The sequence below is a fragment of the Pelophylax lessonae genome (genome assembly GCF_965119305.1).
Source record: "Pelophylax lessonae genome assembly, chromosome: 3".
Lineage (NCBI taxonomy): Eukaryota > Metazoa > Chordata > Amphibia > Anura > Ranidae > Pelophylax > Pelophylax lessonae.
In genome coordinates, this window is record NC_138770.1 from 623,278,234 (window position 1) to 623,300,494 (window position 22,261).

Genomic DNA, 22,261 nt, shown 5'->3' on the forward strand with positions numbered 1-22,261 from the left:
TTGGGAAGTAGATTCCCCTTTCTCAAAAAACAGCGGACTCTGTGGGCATAACATGAGTCAGTAAGTGTAAAAAAATATACAATCTTTATTACAAATATTGTTAAAATAACATGGAGGATCTAATCATATAAGACTTATAGAAGTCCATCAATATAGAAGATGTGGGTAGATACACGCATGGAGGAGTTGTAGACCGGACTCTTGATATCTACCCACATCATCTTCCATATTGATGGACTTCTATATGTCTTATAGGATTGGATTAATGCCTCCATGTCGGTGATTGGGTACGTGTTCACCTACCGTTGAGTAGAGGATGTTCTAATGATTTTCTAGGTTTATTAGTTTAACAATATTTGTAATAAAGATTGTATATTTTTTTTTTTAGCCCCCGTTCACACTAAGGCGACCTGTGAGGCGACCTGGTCGCCTCACAGGTCGCCTTCCATAGGGAAGCTGCGGACCCGTTCTAATAGGAGTGACACAAGTCGCTCCGACTTAGAAAAAGGGTCCGGAGCTTCTTTGGGGCGACCCGGAGGCGACCGCCATAGACTTCAATGTTATGAAGTCCGTGGCGGCCGCTCCGAGGTCGCGGCGCGCTGTTCGCACCGCGACCTCGGAGGTCGCCACCCGAAGTCGGATCGCCCCTATGTGAACGGGGCCTTAAACCTACTGCCTCATGTTGTGCCCACAGAGTCTGCTGTTTTTTGAGGAAGAATAATCAACTTTCTCTACCCTTTTTTGCTTATAGTTCAAGTAACACCTAGCAACCTCTGAAAAAACCCTAGAATTCTACAGAACCCTGGCTGAGATAGACTGGTTTAGAGGGTATTTAATGTTAGTGTATGTAAACCTTAACAATGACTTTCTCTGATCTACAGTAAACCCCCCTCCATTGCGGGGGTTACGTTCCGGACCCAGCCGCGAAAAGTGAAATTCCGCGAAATAGAAAAACCCTATTAAAATGCATTGTAGGCATGATTTTTTTACTGTCACTGTACGTGTAGAAGCATTTTAAGGTCTTTAAACACACTTTTAAAACAATAGAAACTCATTTAAACACATAAAAGATACTTAGAGACAGAGCAAGAGCTATGAAAAACACAAAAATCTTTCATTTTTAATGATTTATATAGTAAAATAACATTACAAAAAAAACCGCGAATTACCGGGACCGCAAAAACTGAACCGCGATGTAGCGGGGGATTACTGTACTCCCTTTTGGTCTGGTAAAGAGTTTTGTAATATTCTGCAAGAAATCTTGTCATCTGATAACTTCCTGTGCTCTTCTTCTGTGAAACCTTATCAGTTACATTGTTCCTAGCTATATTTCAGAATTCAAATTCCTTTCCCTCTACATCAGGGGTCCAAAACTCCAAACTCTCTAAACAGAGGGCCAGTTTACGGTCCATCAGACTTAAGAGGGGCCGAACTGCGGCCATTGGAAGTAGAAAATGTCCCGGCATCAGTGGGAGTAAACAATGCCACATCTTTTGTGTTTAACGATGGGGCACAATTCCTCTCGCTGTGTCATTTGATTGGAAGAATCATGCAGCATCATTGGGGTCATTGGGAGGAACTGTGCCCCATCGCTGGCATCATTGGGAGGAACTGTCCCACATCGTTGGCATCCTTGGGAGGAACTGTGCCCGATTGTTGGCATCCTTGGGAGGAACTGTCCCCCATCGTTGCGTCATTTGGGGAAATTGTGCTTCCTCATGGGCGTCATTGGAAGGAACTGTGCCCCTTTGTTGGCGTAAATGGGGGGAATTATGCCCCTTCGTTGGTGTCAATGGAGAGAATTATGCCCCTTTGTTGGTGTCAATGGGGGGAAATAAGCCCCAATGTTGGTGTCAGAGGATGAAATATGGCTCAAAAGGCTGGATAAAAACAAGCAAAGGGCCACATCCTCCTCCGGGCTGCAGTTTGGAGACCACTGCTCTATATAGTTTTGGAGTCAGTTGAGGAGTGAAGTGTGTGAATAGAAAGTCTTGGAAACTCTAGTTGGTTGGAGAACAATGACCACTTTATAGGTATAGCACAGGAGTCTCTAAACTTTCTTAACAAAGGGCAAGTTTGCTAGCTTTAGGGAGGCCAGGCTGTGGCAGTGGGAACAAAAAACATCTTGGCAAAAGGGTAAGTAAGCAGTGCCTCCTCATTGGTTTTAGTGGGAGGAATAGTGCCCCATTGTAGGTATGAGCGGGAGAAATGCTGCTATATAGTTGCTATTTAGAGGAGGAATGGGGCTCCATCATTGGCGTCAGAAGGATGAATAGAGTCCTATCATTGGTGTCTTTTAGTGGAATGGTGCCCCATTGTTGGCATCAATGGGAGGAATAGTGTCCCATCATTGGTGTCAGTGGTTGGAATGGTGCCTCAAGGCAAGCAAAGGGCCTCATCTGGCCCACGGGCCACAGTTTTGAAACCACTGGAATAGGACATCAAATGTAGCCAATGCATTTCAGGGTATGGGGGTTCCCCATTTTTCAGATCTCTACTAATGTTAGATCTGTTGGTCATGGGAATTGCAGTATGTTTCCTAATAATGTATTGATGTTGTGGAGTGTCTGTTCCACCTGCAGTGGCAAAGAAGGCATTTTGCCAAGTGATTGTCCATTTAAATACTTACAACCGTGTTTACTGTCCTGCAATGTACAAGCACAGTGAGAGAACCAGACACAGACAGGAAGTGGGTGAAAAATAAAACGCTAACACAACAAGATAACGCAAGATCACCTGACACACAAAATGAATGGGGTTATGCATGGGTTCAATGGAAAAAAAGCCATCCCAAACAGCCAAATGATGTAATGGAAAAAATATATTTTAATGCTCCATTTATGTAGTACAAGATAACGGGTTTCTAGCGGAGCATATTCAGCACTCTGCAACATCTGAATTTTTTGTAATTAAAAAAAGAAAGTTAAAGTCAAACCTTCAGGTGCGAAAAAAGTTAAAGCTCTACAGAAGCTTCTTCATAGGTGTTATCGTATTAGCTGGAAATTAATTATCACTTCAGAAGGGTGTTAATTCTGCTCTCCATGATAAAATATGCAGGCTAATTTTGGCTTTGGCATTATGTTTTCAAACTTGTTTTACAACCGTTAAAGCAGAACTCCGGGCTATGTAACTAAATCTTGACTCTATAAAAGTAGAGTTTGGCCCTGTCCCTTCCACCACCACCACTGCCTTCTGGTCAATGAGCCCAGCCGCCACATTACAGGACCAGCCCGGGGCCTTAAGAAAAGCGGAGATTTGCACAAAACTTCAGCTGCTCATCTCTCTGGACCAACGGATAGGTTTGACAAGAAGTTTTTTTAAAGATCACCTGCTCTTGTTCTTTTTTACCTCAGTTGCCTACATTTCTGGCAGGTTTAGGTAATGGAATGCATACATTAACCCATTCATGACCAGGATCATTAAAGCCTCGGCTAAAATAGGCAGCATCAGTTATCTTAGGAAGTCCATATATTAGTGGTGTCAAATTCAACTTAATTGCGGGCCGCATCAGCATTATGGTTGCCCTCAAAGTAGTGATCGACCGATATCGGTTTTTCGTTCCGGATACCGATATTTTGACCATTGAATATCGGTATTGGCCGATATTTTTGTACATTTAAAATAATTTTTATTTTTTAGCACTTAACAGGTACTGTTGTGGAGGGATCTGCACTCAAAAGCATTCAAAACGCCAAGTTTGGCAGTTTTGAATGCTGTCATTTTTTTTAATCTGGCGCCAATTACCCGGAAGTGATGTCATGACATCACTTCTGGGTTTTTACATGGAGACCCGATCATAGCCGAATGCGGCTTTGATTGCGTCTTCGGCTACCATGCAGGCTGGTTGCCCGGGGCTCCCGGTGGGACGGGAGACCCCGGCGAGCCGCTGAAGGCTGCGGGAGTCCCGCTCCTTGTAATGACAGCCGACCGTCGGCTATGGACGCCGGTACCAGGGTGATGCCTCTAGCTGCAGGCATCACTCCGGTACAGCACTTTCCCGAAATATCCGCAATATCGGTAACCTCAGGGGCCGATTGCGATATATCGGGGAAAGTGCATATCGGCCCCCGATATATCGTCTTTGCTGATAAATCGGTCGATCCCTACCTCAAAGGGTCAGTTGTATCTGTGAGACTGTCCAGAGCACCCCAACCGCCATTAAATCACAAGTCAAGAGCCCCCTGGCACCATTAAAAGTTTGGAGTCCCCCACCCTCCCTTACATTGCAATGCACCACCCCTTGCAGGAAGAAGCTGGAGGTGGAGTTGCAAAGCAGAAAGTGCAGTGTTAGGAGGAGGACCAGAGGAGGGCTGGATTCAGCTGCAGGAGTCTGCTGAATGCTGAGACCATGGGAGGTGGAGAGGAAAGGGTGCTGCGGCTGCACTGATAGGCGCAGATCTGTCCTTCTCTCTGTTGCCAATGGCTGAGACAAGGTGGGGGTGGAGATGAGGGGGTGTCGCAGCTGCAGGAGAGGTTCAAGGGCCTTCTGGGTCAGATTTGGCCCAGGGGCCTTGTGTTTGACACATGTGACATAGATGATTCTGTTTTTTCATTCAACCAGCAGGTAGAACGAAAAAAAAGAATGACCCAATTCCCCATCCACATACTGGATGCGGATAGGGGAATCCTCCCCGCTGAGTATTCTGATAGTAGGGAGACTTCCACACCAGTGTTGTCGTCTCAAACAGAAAATCAGGAGCTAACTGGGTTTCTGGCAGAAGAAAAAAAAAGCATTTTTTCTGTACTTGCGATATTTTTAAAAAGATAAAGCATGGGGGATGTGTGCATATTGTACAATTTATTTTTTGCCTAGCCAAACACTTTCTAACTTTTTACAGTCTTCTGTATTAGTTGCGTGCGTGCACATGTGTCCAGCTCAGCACAGTTGGGGATTTTCCGATAAAGAATAGTTGGAAGTCACCAGGATACAGAAGAAATGTTTTCTGGGAGAAGTAGATGATACAATCCGTGGCAGCAGAAATGCTTACACATGTGAAGTGCATTATATCTCCTGACCATAAATTACAGGCAGGCAGCTGTTATATAGAACACAGATGAGTCTCGGGATAAAAAAAGATCACATCAGCGGAGGAATCGGCCAAGTCTTCTACACATTGGAAAGAACTCTTCCTATGGAAGCTCCCTGGATTCGTCATATGCTGCATTGTGGCCAGGATATGAAGTCATCTTCCAGCACAATGCCGATCACTCACTGCCTTCCTGTATTCACACATAGCTTTTACAGCTCAGTCTGTGTGTAAGCCGTACTAGTAGAGGACAGCCTGCTTACAGAGAATTAAATAAACACTCACCTAATACACAAAGGCTGTCCCGAAAGTAATGCAAAAGTTGGACTAATGGGCAAAGTTTGTTTAAATTTCTCATCTTGGTAGAGTAACTCTTCTTTCTTTCAAACTAATGGATTCAAAGCATAAGCAATGTGCCATCGTCGAGTTCTTGATGAAGAAGGGGTGCAGGCTGTTCAGAAGCCACAGGAGACTACAGAATGTTTACTGTACCATTGACAAGATAATAAGACATTGCTCCTGTCAATGGTGTCATCACCATAAATATTCTGTAGTCTCCTGTAGACGTTGGACAGCCTGCATCCCTCCTTTATCAAGAACTCAATGATGGCACATTGCTTCTGCTTGGATTCCATTATTTAACTGCAATGAAAAAGAATAAAAGTTACTATAGAGCAGAGGTGTCCAACCTGAGGCCCTCCAGATGTTGCAGGACTACATCTTCCATACTACTCTGTCAGCTAAGAGGCTGGCAAGGGAGTATGGGAGATGTAGTCCAACATCTAGAGGGCCGCAGGTTGGACAACCCTGCTATAGAGCATGGGTCCTTAAACTTTCCAAATTAGGGGCCAGTTTACTGTCCTTCAGACTTTGGGGGGCCAGACTATGGCCATTGGAAGTAGAAAATGTCCCGGCATCAGTGTGAGTAAACCATGCCCTATCCTTGATGTCAGTGAAAGGAACTGTGCCCCATAGTTGGGGTCACTGGGTGGAAAGAATCATGCCCCATCTGGTGTCATTGGATAGAACGGTTCCCCATCATTGGTGTCACTTGGAGAAATTGTGCCCTTTTACTGGTGTCATTGAGGGGAATTATGCCCCATTGTTGGTGTCAGGGGAGGAAATATTCCCCAAGGGCCAGAAAAAAATAAGCAAAGGACCTTTCTGGCCAAAGTTTGGAGAGCACTGCTATAGAGGAAGAGTTACTCTGCCAACATGTGACATTTTAACAACCTATGTAAAGTTAAAGCGGTGCTCCAGCCCCCCACGGAAAAATTAAAAGTCAGCAGCTAAACATACTGTAGCTGCTGACTTTTAATATTAATACAATTACCTGTCCTAGAATGTTTCCATCTGCTCTTTGCTGCCACTGCCATAGCCTGTAGGGGAAACCGGCAGTGAAGGCTTGCGGCTTCACAGCTGGTACCTACTGCGGAGAGGTACAACAGAAGTGGGGATGGGTACCTGTCAAAAACAGGTACCCGCTCCACCCCCCAAAGGTGCCAAATGTGGCACCAGAAACAGGGGTGGGGGAGCAATAAGTGGAGCTTCCACTTTAGGGTGGAACCTTGCTTTAAAAAAAATGATGCCCTCTTTTGCATTACTTTAGGTACAGCCCATGTAGGTCATTGGATCTTCGGTGCTATGGAATTTTCTTTACCAAAGCCTAATATATTATGCCCATGACAGCTGTAAAGAAGACCTGTGCTATAGTAAAAGTGGGGTTGTGAAAGAAAAGGGTAGGGAATATTGACTGTTTTTATTCCTGTCTGTTTTAGGGAGATTCCTCCCACACTTCCTGTGTTGTCATTACTGCAGGAACTGAGGACCTTTTTTTAAACATGGAATCACCTGGGCGGCACAGTGGCGTAGTGGTGGGCAGCACAGTGGTGTAGTGGTTAGCACTTTCACCTAGCAGCAAGAGGGTCGCTGGTTCGAATCCCAACCAAGACACTACCTGCCTGGAGTTTGCATGTTCTCCCTGTGCCTGCGTAGGTTTCCTCTGGATACTCCGGTTTCCTCCCACACTCCAAAGACATGCTGGTAGGTTAATTGGATCCTGTATAAAAAAAAAAAATTACCCTACTGTGTATGTATGTGAGTTAGGGACCTTAGATTGTAAGCTCCTTGAGGGCAGGGACTGATGTGAATGTACAATGTATATGTAAAGCACTGCGTAAATTGACAGCGCTATATAAGTACCTGAAATAAATAAGCGATCTTTAAATTGGCTCAACTTAGAAAACAGGCAAGATCTTAAAGAAGAAGCCTCAGCAGGACACAAGGTCATTACTGAGGCAGGGGAGGCAACCTCGGAACTCCATACTGAATCTACAAATCCCATCATGCATGTACCTTATATCGTAAGCTCCTTGGGGGCAGGAACCGATGTGATCATACAGTATATATAGGGCTGCGTACATTGTTAGTACTATAAATGGCAGGTATCAATAGAAGAATCACAAAAAAAAAAATATTCCGATCAGTCGAAAGGGTCAAAACGAAATGCCCCCCACCCCACCAACTAGGTTTTGTCATTTTCTGTCATATAAAAAAGTCATGGAATGCTTTTGAAGAATAAAAGCATAGGAAACAGGCAAAATGAAACTTCAGCAAAAATCTAAAGAGCAAATGAAGTAAATCTCCCTAGGAGCATCAAGAACTTCACAGACTACAGCTACCCGTAATGGGATTTTATGGTTCAGCAGGAATTTTAGCTGATGCCAACAGCTGCTATGGGTCTGCATTCCTGGGGGTGGCTGGGATAATATCATACGCAGACCCTCTGCAGTCTGCTTTCTATATGAAGCTCAGGGATTTCAACTACATTAAAATGGCAATACTGATCCCTGCACTAAACCAGGTTTGAATAAATCCTGCCTCTCTTTATATAGCAGTGCAGTAACTAAAGATATCTGCAGACATAACGGCTGGAAGCAGGAGTTAAAGGAACATTCCATATTTGACCAGGTTTTTCTTTTTCAGTTTCAGAGTGAAGAATGGTTAGATCAGCCATTCTCAACCAGGGTTCCCTGAAACACCAGGGGTTTCTTGACCTGTGGCCTAATGACCTCCCATCTGATGGTACATGCATAGTTCAGAGGTCAACGCTACCTGGCAGATCCAGTGGTATGACACCAATTATCGTTTTAGCGGTCTGAAATGGTGGGATTCTGACCACATCTGTAAGAGGGACATTTTTCCAGGTATATATTACCCCTTTACCTACTTCTAGCCCGGGCCTATTCTGACATTTCTCTCCTACATGTTAAAATCATCATTTTCTTGCTAGAAAATTACTCAGAACCACCACATATATATTTTTCAGCAGAGGCCCTAGTGGGTGCTGCAATTTTTTTATGACACACGGTATTTGTGCAGCATTTTTTTTTTATGCAATTTTTTGGGAAAGAATACACGTTGATGAATTTTTATGCAAAAAAAAAAAAAAAAAAAACACCATATATAACCCAATGTTTTTGTCAACTATAAAACATGATGTTATTGCCAGTAAGTAGGTACCCAACATGTCACGTTTTAAAATTGTGCACACCCATGGAATGGTGACAAACTCTTGTACTTAAAAATCTCCATATTTACCAAAACATTCTCAAGCTATAGTTATATAATGGATATGGGCCACGCACACTCTCAGATTTAATTTGAGGGTACGTACATCCAAATCGAAGGAAGGGTTTAGGAATCACAGCTCTAATAGCCACCCCCCTTTTTTTTCAAAGGACCAAAGGTAATTGGGCAATTGAACCAAAAGTGGTTTCATGGCCAGGTGTGGGCTACTCCTTTGTAATTTCTTCATCAGTTAAGCAGGTAAAAGGTCTGGAGTTAATTCTAAGAGTGGTATTTGCATTTGGAATCTATTGCTGTGAACCTACATCACGCATTCAAAGGAGCTGTCCATGGAAGTGAAGCAGGCCATTGTAAGGCTTCAAAAACGAAACAAATCCATCAGAGAGATAGCAGCAATATTAGGAGTGGCCAAATCAACAGTTTGGTACATTTTGAGGAAAGAAGAATGCACTGGTGAGCTCAGCAACATAAAAAGACCTGGATGTCAATGGAAGACAACAGTGGTGGATGATCGCAGGATCCTCTCTATGGTAAAGACAAAGACAAACCCATTCACAACATCCAGACAATTAAAGAACACTCTCCAAGAGGTGGGCATATCATTGTCAAAGTCTAAAATCAAGGGAGGACTTCACAAGAGCAAAAACAAAGGGTTCAACACAAGATGCAAACCATTCCTAAGTCCGAAAATTAGAAAAGCCAGATTAGACTTTGCCAAAAAACATCTAAAAAAGCCAGACCAGTTCTGGAAAAGCATTCTTTGGACGGATGAAACCAAGATTAATCTGTACCAGAATGACGGGAAGAAAATGGTGTGGAGAAGACTTGGAACAGCTCATGATCCAAAGCACACAACATCGTCTGTAAAACATGGAGGAGGCAGTGTGATGGCATGGGCATGCATGGCTTCCATTGGCCCTGGGTCATTGGTGTTTATTAACGATGTGACAGAAGACAGAAGCAGCCGGATGAATTCTGCAACGTTTAGAAATATACTGTCAGCCCAGATTCAGCTGATTGGAAGGCACTTCACAGTACAGATGGACAATGATCCAAAACACACTGCAAAAGCAACCCAGGAGCATGTGAAGTGGCTATCCGCAATGGCCGTGTCAGTCACCTGATCTCAACCCAATTGAGCATGCATTTCACTTGCTGAAGGCAAAACTGAAGACAGGAAGACCCACAAACAAAGAACAACTGAAGACAGCTGCAGTTAGAGCCTTGCAATGCATCAGAAAGGAGAAAACCCAATCTTTGGTAATGTCCATGGGTTCCGGACTTCAGGCAGGTCATTGCCAGTAAAAGATTCTCAACAAAATATTAAAAATGAACATTTTATTTATGATTATTTTCATTTGTCCAATTTCATTTGAACCCTGAAAGTGGGGTGGTGGGGGAGGGACGGTATACAAAAATGGTTGCAATTCCTAAAATTTGTACTTGATATTTGTGTTCAACCCCTTGAATTAAAGCTTAAATTAATTTGGATTGTTTCATTTGAATTTTATTCTGGTAGCATACGGAGCCAAAAGTATAAACATTGTGCCTGTGTCCAAGTATATATTATGGACCTAACTGTAGGCAACAATTTAGAGGTACAGAGGAGGTCTAGCACTGGAATTATTGTCCTCACTATAATGTTTACAGCAAAACCTTATTTACATATGTGTGCGACCTACTGTATGTATGAGTTTGCTTCTGCGTGCAAGCACGAGGGGCGCAAAAAAATATATATATTTATTATATTACACTGTTCTCAGTCTTTTTTTTTTTTTTTTTGTAATTTGGTTGGCTATTACATAAGAGGAAATCACTGACTGAAATAAGAAAAGAAAAGGAAAAAAAAAAGGATATCGGGATGATGCCTCTAGCTGCAGCCATCATACCGCTATAACAAATTAAAGGACGTTCACCGGGCAGGAAGAGGCTGAATATCAAAATACTCCCTTTGAAAATGCCTCTATCTGCTTTTCCCTCCAGAAGGAAGGCATCATCTTTGTTTTGGCATAATCCACGGTCAGCATCTACCTCCTGGGCATAGATGCTGACTCACAGATGACACAATCCTGTAAATCCTGGTGTCTATGCAGTTCTTGGCTATGTTCACAATTATCTGACACAGATCAGTACCTTCTGCAGCTTCTCACCTTACAATGTTGCTGTGTGATCATGGGGGGGGGGGGGGAAGGAGCAAATGCTTCTTCCAGCCTGCATCAGACTGATGGCATCATCTCAGCCCAGGCAATGTCACTAGACTGAAGCTCCTACATCCAACTGCTTTATGTAGTTATGTTAATAGGCTGCTGTCTGAATTAACCCTAGTATGTGTATGTATGTATGTATGTATGTATGTATGTATGTATGTATGTATATATGTATTTGATAAAAAGGACCTCAAAGATGAATCTCAGGTATGTTGTTTTTTTTTTTGCATAGTTACATTGATCCAGCTTGGACCAAAATAAATATGTACAGTATAGATCACACTTGGCTGATCCCTATGGAAGATGAAAATCCCTGCAGTAGGCACTGCTAATCGATAGCTTCCGGGTCAAGTGGTGGAAAGGCAGGGCAATGACGCCATGATCTACATCTCATCCAATCAGAGAGCACTTTGCATGCATTGAGGAAATGAAGAGTTCTATGAATGGCGCCCATGCCAAGTGAATGACCTTTTGTGTCAACAGAGCCTACTACAGTGATTTCCAGCTTCCATGGGTATCTACTACAGCGATTTCCAGCTTCCATGGGTATCTACTACAGTGATTTCCAGCTTCCATGGGCGTCTACTACAGCGATTTCCAGCTTCCATGGATGTCTACTATAATTATTTCCAGCTTCCATGGGTATCTACTACAGCGATTTCCAGCTTCCATGGGTATCTACTACAGTGATTTCCAGCTTCCATGGGTATCTACTACAGCGATTTCCAGCTTCCATGGGTGTCTACTATAGTGATTTCCAGCTTCCATGGGTGTCTACTATAGCGATTTCCAGCTTCCATGGGTGTCTACTATAGCGATTTCCAGCTTCCATGGGTGTCTACTACAGCAATTTCCAGCTTCCATGGGTGTCTACTACAGCGATTTCCAGCTTCCATGGGTGTCTACTACAGCGATTTCCAGCTTCCATGGGTGTCTACTAAAGTGATTTCCAGCTTCCATGGGTATCTACTATAGTGATTTCCAGCTTCCATGGGTATCTACTACAGTGATTTCCAGCTTCCATGGGTGTCTACTACAGTGATTTCCAGCTTCCATGGGTGTTTACTACAGCGATTTCCAGCTTCCATGGGTGTTTACTACAGCGATTTCCAGCTTCCATGGGTGTCTACTATAGTGATTTCCAGCTTCCATGGGTGTCTACTACAGTGATTTCCAGCTTCCATGGGTGTCTACTACAGTGATTTCCAGCTTCCATGGGTGTCTACTATAGTGATTTCCAGCTTCCATGGGTATCTACTACAGCGATTTCCAGCTTCCATGGGTGTCTACTACAGTGATTTCCAGCTTCCATGGGTGTCTACTACAGCGATTGTAAACATAAACAGTGTATTCAAAAAACACTTTCTGTGCAGTGAATTCAAGCAGAGAGAGCCACGCCTCTGTCAGTTGGTGGGCGTGGTGACATCACCAAGTAAGCCCCATTCAACGTGTTTCATTGGCAGAGAACATCGCCAATGATGGAGGTTTTAACCTGTGTCAGCTTCTGTTCTTATCCAGTGACTGTGAAGACCATATGGATATCAAAATGATATATACGAGTGATTTATATCTGACGCGGACATGATGCCCGGGTGCTGGGCCAGTCAGACCAGTTTCTGTTGAACAGAAAAGAGTACACACATACTGAAAGTTGGCTTTTTCCTGCTGAACTGGCCGACTTATGGTACGTGGGTACCCAGCTTAAGAATACATGTAGACAGGGCTTTTTTTCTCAGAAAATAGGTGCAGGAACTACGACCCCCCAACACACACACACACACACACCCTCCAAACTGCATAAAAAATAGTGGCTGTGGTCAAATTTCACTAACAGTGGGAGGATCTTAAAGGGGCACTAAATACCAGGAGTGCATTAGATACCAAGTGCAGAGTTGGGGGGGGGGGGGTGATTACACACAGAGTGCAGAGTTCAGGTGTGTGCTACATGCATGCAGAACATGGGGGTGCATTATGTACATATTGTAGAGTTCAGGAGTGTACTGCATACAGATTGCAGAGCTGTTGGGAGACAAGCAATCATTTTGTAGACACAGAAGCCGGACTTCTGTATTTACAAGTGATAGTGGTGAGCAGAGGGCCTGAGCCAGAGGTGGTGGAACTGAGTTCCACCAAGTTCATGCTGAAAAAAAGCCCTGCATGTAGACAATATTTGTTTATCCCAGACTAAAGCTTTAAGCACTCCATGGCTGTTGAAAACAATTGTTCTAGAATGACAATCATCTTTCACTACAGCGGTTCTCCATCTTAAAAGTTGTGAAATAAGTGGAAAATGCAAAGTAATGGCGGGCAGAACTGGTAATGACAGGTCCCTTAATGAGAAAACATTCACGGCAATTTTCTCCTCGCTCCCGGAGTGTCACCCAATTGTCCCTGAATGGTGACTCAGGATCTCTAATATGATAATGGCGTTTGGCAGAATGAAATGTACATCACACTGACATTGTTTACTAAGCAGTCTTCGTCTCTTCACACATCATTTATTTAAAAGGCTGTCTTCCTAAACCGGAGGCTGCTGATTTGGCAAATTTGCTTATTAATAGCCTTCGTCCTCTGGGACCCTAAAAGGATAAACAAAGATTGAAGAAGAGGTCCAACTCCCGGCAAAGTCTGCTTTCAAACTGACTCCAGGAACACAGCCTACCCGATGACTGGCTAAAGTAGTACTCCAACCGGGACATCTCCCTGCCATAATTCTTAACTCTGTTCATGCCCACCTTGGAGAATGGGGTGCTTTCACCCACTTTCATGTATTCCAGCTCCTCCTGTTACATTATACAAAATACTATATAAAAATACAAATTCCAGCAAATTCCACTCCCCTTTAGCTGCAGAGGCAGCGGATGGGGTCTACAGCAGCTGCGATTATTTGCTTTGCAGCCACGGCAGGAGCTCTATCACCTGTTATTTTCAGTGGGCATAGCATCTACCGAGTGTAACCCATTTAAGTGAATGGGGCCACTCTTCAAGAGCCCCACAACCAGGTGCAATGCATGCGGTTGCGGTGCGATAGTGCAGGGTTCAAGGGATTAAAGCAGGTACATAGCAGCGATACAATGCCTCCTCACCACCTGTCAAATGCTCTCTAAAGAGCGATCTGAACATGGTTTGCCCTTCACAGGCCAAAGCACGTGTGAATGAACCCTTACCTTAATGTTAGAGGAGTGAATGGGTTTTTCTAAATAATTTTCCAAGCAAAAAGCAGTTAAAAAAAATAATATGCAGGAATACAGGTCTATAAAAGGAAAAAAAAATGTTAGGTTGACTATACAATCTGATTCTCCCTTAGATATGCCATAAGATATGTAGTATTGCTACCTGTGATGTGTCCCAGAATTTTGCAGGCTGAGAGAAGAATTTCCGGTACATCGCCATGGTGATCAAACCAGAAGTGGGAGCAGGTACCTGTCAAATGGTAACCGCTCCCCCCCTCGAAAAAAAGGAGAGGAGGGAGAAGGAGGGCATACAGCAGAACTTCTCCTTAACGGTGCAGTTCCACTTTAGGAACATTCATTTCTGGATATCACCTGCTGAATGTGAACCTAGAAGTGCTCAGCTCTGAGCACTTCCAGCTTCAGTGATGAAAAAAAAAAAAAAAAAGGAAAGCTTTTCAGAGTCCTTTGGCAGGTCGCAAGGAGGCTATGGGGTTGATTTACTAAAGGCAAATAGACTGTGCACTTTTAGAATTGCAGTTGCTCCAGAGCCAAGTAAATGAGATAAAGCTTCACTTTTCAAAGAACAGCATTTTTTCTTGCACATGATTGGATGATGGAAGTCAGCAGAGCGCTCCTTCATTTACTATGCTTTGGAGCAACTGTTCTTACAGAGTGCAACCGCACTTTCAAAAGTGCACAGTCTATTTGCCTTCAGTAAATCAACCCCTATATGTCACCTCCTCACCACCTGTTTTAACTCTGCACCACTATGCTGGGCGGATGGGGCGATTGCAGTGGAGCACCATTTTTTTTTTAATTGGTCGCATTTGGAGTTTCTGTTTACCAATTGCGTTGGAGGAGGGGGGGGGGGGTCATTTTTTGTGGCCATGAAGCAAAGCATCACAGCTGTGGCATGTGTGCCTCCATGTCTGGCTGCCTTTGCAGCTCAAGGGAGGGATTGGGAGCCAAACTGCAAGGCCAAAAGAGCCTTAAAAACTGATGAGCTATAACGACATTTAGACACCTACTGATAATTTTGTGTACCATATGGTTTTGAAGGTGCATTTTGTTGGCTGGACATTTTAGGCATCTACAGTATTTACTAGACACAACCTCTTATTTTATTTTGTACAAAACAATGTGGGTTTTATTGTGTCTGTGTGCACTATACTTTATTCTGGTGTGTTTTTACTGAAGATATAGATTTGAAAAACTGTTTTGCAATGATTGTGCGACATAAAAAATTGCAACTACCTTCTATTCTACTATTCCACCATTCTACTATTCCACCATTCCACTAGTCCTCTATTCCACTAGTCCTCTATTCCACTAGTCCGCTATTCCACTAGTCCGCTATTCCACTAGTCCGCTATTCCACTAGTCCGCTATTCCACTAGTCCGCTATTCCACTAGTCCGCTATTCCACTAGTCCGCTATTCCACTAGTCCGCTATTCCACTAGTCCGCTATTCCACTAGTCCGCTATTCCACTAGTCCGCTATTCCACTAGTCCGCTATTCCACTAGTCCGCTATTCCACTAGTCCGCTATTCCACTAGTCCGCTATTCCACTAGTCCGCTATTCCACTAGTCCGCTATTCCACTAGTCCGCTATTCCACTAGTCCGCTATTCCACTAGTCCGCTATTCCACTAGTCCGCTATTCCACTAGTCCGCTATTCCACTAGTCCGCTATTCCACTAGTCCGCTATTCCACTAGTCCGCTATTCCACTAGTCCACTATTCCTCTATTCTACTATTCCTCTATTCTACTATTCCTCTATTCTACTATTCCTCTTTTCTACTATTCTACTATTCCTCTATTCTACTATTCCTCTATTCCACTATTCCTCTATTCTACTATTCCTCTATTCCACTATTCCTCTATTCCACTATTCCTCTATTCCACTATTCCTCTATTCTACTATTCCTCTATTCTACTATTCCTCTATTCTACTATTCCTCTATTCTACTATTCCTCTATTCTACTATTCCTCTATTCTACTATTCCTCTATTCTACTATTCCTCTATTCTACTATTCCTCTATTCTACTATTCCTCTATTCCTCTATTCTACTATTCCTCTATTCTACTATTCCTCTATTCTACTATTCCTCTATTCTACTATTCTTCTATTCCTCTATTCTACTATTCCTCTATTCTACTATTCCTCTATTCTACTATTCCTCTATTCTACTATTCCTCTATTCTACTATTCCTCTATTCTACTATTCCTCTATTCTACTATTCCTCTATTCTACTATTCTACTATTCCTCTATTCTACTATTCCACTATTCCTCTATTCTACTATTCCGCTATTCCTCTATATACTTTTCTAACCAAAATGCAGAAAAATTAAAAAAACTCTTCTCCAGTAGCAAAGTGGTTATTAAATGTTGTAATTAGATGACTCGGTCAATAGCAGATTGTTCCAAGTATTTTATTGCATCTTCTGAGGACTTTGGCCACAAACTTGTCTTTAGAAGCATTTCATAAAATACGGCAATATTTACATCCACAGACAATACTGGTGCTGGCTGTTATATGAACACTCGCACGTCTGCGATTCCAGGAAGAGCCAACACGTATATTACTCATTACTTTCTGAAGCAGAGCACTCCGGGGGTGAGTGAAAACACCAGACATCAGCATTGTAGACATCTCTTTTATGTGAATCATAGGAAGAGGTCTATCAACAACAGCTATTCTTCTCCAGAGCCCCGCTGTGTAATATTTTGGCTAAAAAACCCTCCGGAACCAAACAAGTTAAAGAGAAGAGATAGAAGTGTGCAAATACGCGGCTGTAGTGCACCAACAACACCGGCGCTGATGGAGAGGCGTGTCGGAAGACGCTAACCCAGGACTCAAGATCTGAACATGTACAAAGTCTGAATATAAACACTCACAGGGATTTTTTCAGAATAGGTGCAGATCTCCCTTTTTAGACAACACAGAACCAAGTATCATTTTGTATAGAATGTGTTGTCAGAACAAAAAGGCAGCAAAATATATCCCCTGCAGCCCGCAACAATAGATCCACCTCAGAAATAACAGATCCTCCTTAGAAACAATAGACACCCCCCCCCCAGCAATGATAGACCCTCTCCAGCAACAATATATCCTCCCTAGCCACAATAGACCCACCTCAGCAACAACAGACCCTTGCCAGCAACAATAGATCTTCCCCAGCCACAATAGACCCACCTCAGCAACAATAGATCCACCTCAGAAATAACAGATCCTCCTTAGAAACAATAGACCCCCCCTCCAGCAATGATAAACCCTCCCCAGCAAAAGCGGACTCTCCCCAGCAACAATATATCCTCCCTAGCCACAATAGACCCACCTCAGCAACAACAGACCCTTGCCAGCAACAATAGATCTTCCCCAGCAACAGTAGACATCTCAGCCACAACAGGCGCCCACCAGAAACAATATACCCCTGTCAGCATCATCTGATTCTTTTTGACAGCAACAGTGGATCCGACAGCAACAATAGACATTCACTAGCAACAATAGGTACGCCCTAGCAACAATAGATCTCCGGCAGCAACAATTGATCAACCCCCAGCAACAGCAGATCCACTTCAGCAACAATATACACCCTTAACAACAATAGATCCTTCCGTAGCCAGCAATCATAGACCCCCACACACAAAAATCAACGTATCCCTCAGCAACAATAGACCCATCTCAGCCACAACAGACCCGCGCCAGAAACAATAGACCCGTCAGCATCAACAGATCCTCCCCAGCACTAATAGCTACCTAGCAGCAACAACAGATCCTTCTCAACAAGCACAGATCAACCTCAGCAACAATAGAAATGCCCTAGCAACAAAAGATCGCCACAAGCAACAACAGACACCCACCAGCAACAATGGACCCCTGCCAGCAAAATTCCACCTCAGCAACAACAGATCCACCTTAGCAACAGTAGACCCTTCCCAGCAACAACTACCCCCATGACAATAAACCCCACCCAGCATCCACAGATCCACCCCAGCAACAAGACGCCTGCCAGCAACAACAAATTCCCCAGCAGCAGCGACAACCATCCTATCCAAAGGCAGCAGATACAGTTCAGCAACAATAGACACCCCCCCAGCAACGACAGATCCTTCATCAGCCAGCAACCATAGCCAGCCCCACACACATATACCAACAGATCTCCCCAGCAACAATAGACCCTCCCCTGCAGCAATAGACCCGTCAGCAACAATAGATCTTCCCCAGCAATAAAAGACTCCCATTAGCAACAGATCAACATCAGCAACAATAGATCCCCACCAGCAACAACTGAACCCCTCCTGCCAACAACGGAATCCCTCCCGCCAAAAGATCTACCTTAGCAACAACAGACCCTTCCCAGCAATATTAGATCAACCCAAGTAACAACAGACCCCCCCAAACAACAGATGATCCCCCAGCAGCAACATCCCCCCCAGTAGCAACAGATCCAATTCAGAAACAAGAGACATCCCCCACTCCTCCGCCAGTAACAACAGATCCTTCAACACCCAACATTTACAGACATCACACACGAATACCAACAAACCCCCCCCACTCTGTCAGTCAGTGTGGGTAGAGGTGGTGCACAAATGGTAACAATTTTTACTGTAGTGGGCTACAGAGAGGGACACAGGCAGCCAGGAAGGCACTGCGGCTTTCTCCTTTCCAAGCGAAGGGCATATCACTCTGAGGGGACTAACTGAGCTGGCATGGAACTATAAAAAAAAAAAAAGTCGGCAAATGCAGCCACAATAAATCCATGGTTCAACTGCACTTCGGTAGTCCCACTGCCTAACATCTTCTAATGCTGGCAACAACCTAGTGCCAGCTAAGGAGCAAATAAACAATATTAATAGCATATAGGAGTCTCTATGGCAGTTGCTGTATTGAGGTGCTTGCCTACAACATTCTGCCACATTCCCGCTGAAAAAAAGCATTACCCGCTCATAGAAAGCCTTAGGTGCATCCAAAAAAGGGGGGTTGCCTTATTTTTAAGCATCATGGGAAATGTAGTTCCAAAACATCTGGGGCGCCAAGGTTCGCCATCACTGGTTTAACCTCTTCCCGCCAACTAAATGCAAATATGCGGCCTTGGCTTAAAAGGGTTGTATAGGGGGTGCCTGCAGCTAGAGGCATCACCCCGGTACCGTTGTTTAGAGCGGACGGCCAGCTTTTCTGTAACAACAACGAATGCGGCTAACTTTCTAGCAAAAAATACAGATTTTCACTTGTAAGCAACAAATGTCAGAAAAAAGGCTTAGACATGAATGGGGTTAATCTGTGTATTTATCTGCTTGTCTGAAGGTCAGCTTTAATCCTCAACATCCTTTTTCTGTGCCCCATGCAAAAACCACCCTTTCCTGACCCAAGAACTCACACTCCATCATTCTCTGCATTGGTCTGTGAAATGGCAGGAAAACCTGCAAGCTGAAAGTCAGGTCAAAATTTCAGGACTAAAGCCCCGTACACACGTAGCGATTGTCGGCAGTAAATATTCGGCCAACGTCCGATCGGCCGATTGTCGGCTTGTTAGTATGATGCTTCCGACAACCGACTGCGACTTTTCGGCTGAACAAAATCTGGTGTGCAGGCTATAAAATTTTTGTTGGCCAACACCAGAACGGCCGATTGTTCCTCAGTCAGTACAGAATTTGGCCGACAGACCAGATGAGATGAGCAAGACTGGGCATGCTCAGAAAAGAAAAAACACACGGAAAGTTAACCATCACATGACATCACTTCTGCAGTCGGCTGTTGTTGGCCGACAAAATTCGTGTGCAGTCTTTAGCGCTTTTCAACCGACAGGACAGCACCGGACAAAAGACGGCCGATCGTTCGGCCGACAATCGGTACGTGTGTACGGGGCTTAAGTAAAGAATCCTTACTGGGACAAAAGAGGTTGGCCTCAAGGAGAAATCTAATTACTTCCTGTCCTCATAACAGGTGGTCACCTGGACAGGAAGTTAGGAAAAGAAGTATGGACAAAGCTTTTATGGCCATAATTCTCTTGTGGATGACAGAAGTGCAATTACATTTGTTCTCCTGTAACCCAGAATCAGTTTATAAAGGACTATAGCCCACTATCAGCTGGCTGAGAAGCCACTCCAGACTTGAGAAGCATCCTGACAATATAGTTGGGATCCACTGTGCATGTGGCTGGGAGCTGGAAGCAGTTTCTACGGACCCCTCTCGAGTCCGGCGCTCCAGTAAGCGCTGGAAGGGCAGAGGAAAGAGCGGTGACTGACAGTCACTGCTTTCTGCTTAGCGCAGACCGAGAACTGAGCAATCAGCGATCATGTGATCAATCAGTTTTTTGGGCTTTAGGGCCAATGTGGAACAGCTGCAGCATTACATAGATGCTGCAGGACAGAGAGGAGTATTTTATTTTTATTAATTACAGGTACTTAATTTACCCTTAATTTAATACTTAAGGTACCCTTAATTTACGCAGCGCTGTACATACATACACATATACAGTAAAACCTTGGATTGCGAGCATAATTAGTTCTGGAAACATGCTTGTAATCCAAAGCACTCTTATATCAAAGCGAATTTTCCCATAAGAAATAATGGAAACTTAGATGATTCGTTCCACAAGTCCTTCAGTTTATAGTCTATATACAAAGATTATAGCAATGTGATGTTGTGTAACCATAAAATGTCCATCCACAATATGCAGCCTTCCCAAGGGGATTAGAAAAAAAATCTAGCAGAGCTACAGAATATAAGAGAGATGAGAGGCGCCTCTAAGTGTAGCAATATGGTTACATTTAATGAAGGTTCAACATTTAGCAACTCACATGGTTGATGATTAAAATAAGCACACCTAAGTATGCAGGCATCCGGGGTAAAGCTGTCCACATAGACCATCTTCTGAACCACCGACTCTCACGACTCTTAGTCTGCAATTGTGACCGGGAAGAATAGCCTGCAGTAGAGTGATCTGAAAGTGAGGCTTTGAATCACTCGTGGAGTGCAGCGGGGAAGGGATGATGAAGATGGCTGTGCAGAGGATGGTCTATGTGGACAGATTTACCCCAGATGCCTGCATCCTTAGATGTGCCTGTTTTAGTCATCAACCATGTGAGTTGCTAAATATTAAACCTTCATTAAATGTTACCATATTGCTACACTTTAGAGGCTCCTCTCTTCTTTTTTATACATGACGCTACTTGTATATCAAGTCAAAATTTATTAAAAAAATTAGCTTGTCTTGCAAAGCGCTCTCAAACCAAGGTTTTACTGTGTATATATATATATATATATATATATATATATATATATATATATATATATATATATATATATAAAAATACATACATACATACACACACACACACGTGAAAAAAAAAAAAATATATATATATATATATATATATTCACATCAGTCTCTGCCCTCATAGAGCTTACAATCTAAGGTCCCTAACTCACATTCATACTTACACATACTAGGGCCAATTTAGACAGAGTAAATTAATTAGCGTGTCTTTGGAGTGTGGGAGGAAACCGGAGTACCCGGAGGCAGGTAGTGTCATGGTTGGGATTCCAATCAATGACCCTAGGGCTGCTAGGTGGAAGCGCTAACCACTTAGCCACTGTGCTACCCAGTATATATGAAGATTTCTTTTTTTTTTTACATCCCATCCCAAAAAAATAAGGGCTGCTTGGAGTTCCCCTTTAAAATACTGTACATACGTTAACTCCTTAAAACTTGAACTTTCAAATTAATATAGTCGGAAGATTTTAGAACTACCCAGTAGCTCCGTGTTCTCGTTGGGTCCCTGTTTTTCAAGTGTAGACCCGGATTGAATAGACCTAGCTAAAAAGGATGTGGATTTAAACAAAAGAGCCAGCTTCAATCTGGGCTTTCAGCTTTTGATATAAGGTACATGCAGCAGGTACCGATCCAGGCCCAAATAACCAGAAACAGGTGCCTAGTGGTCCTAATGGATCTATTCCATGTTAACATAACTAAGAAAAAAATAAAATAAAATAGAGCCACACTACTACTAAATTCAATCAGACCTCCAATCAGCATCAGGCTCTGCTCCGACGCGTTTCATCATTGGGCCTAACCCAATTACAGGCGAAGTGCATCAGCCACACTCTCTCTCTGAAGGGAGATGCATTCATTCTCAGAATAAACCATGGACTATTTGGATTTAGCAATATTGCTGCCTACTTTTCCTTCTTTTGATTATTAGGCCTTTCAAGAGTTATTTATCTAATATTAAAAAAAAAAAGCATGAAAAATTC

At 43.4% G+C, this 22,261-nt stretch overlaps 1 protein-coding gene across 1 annotated transcript in view; it reads right to left on the reverse strand.

Moving 5' to 3' along the window:
- The window catches only part of VASH2 (vasohibin 2), a 153,560-nt gene that overhangs the window by 96,953 nt on the left and 34,346 nt on the right, over positions 1–22,261 (reverse strand). The gene's annotated exons all lie outside the window — the stretch shown is intronic.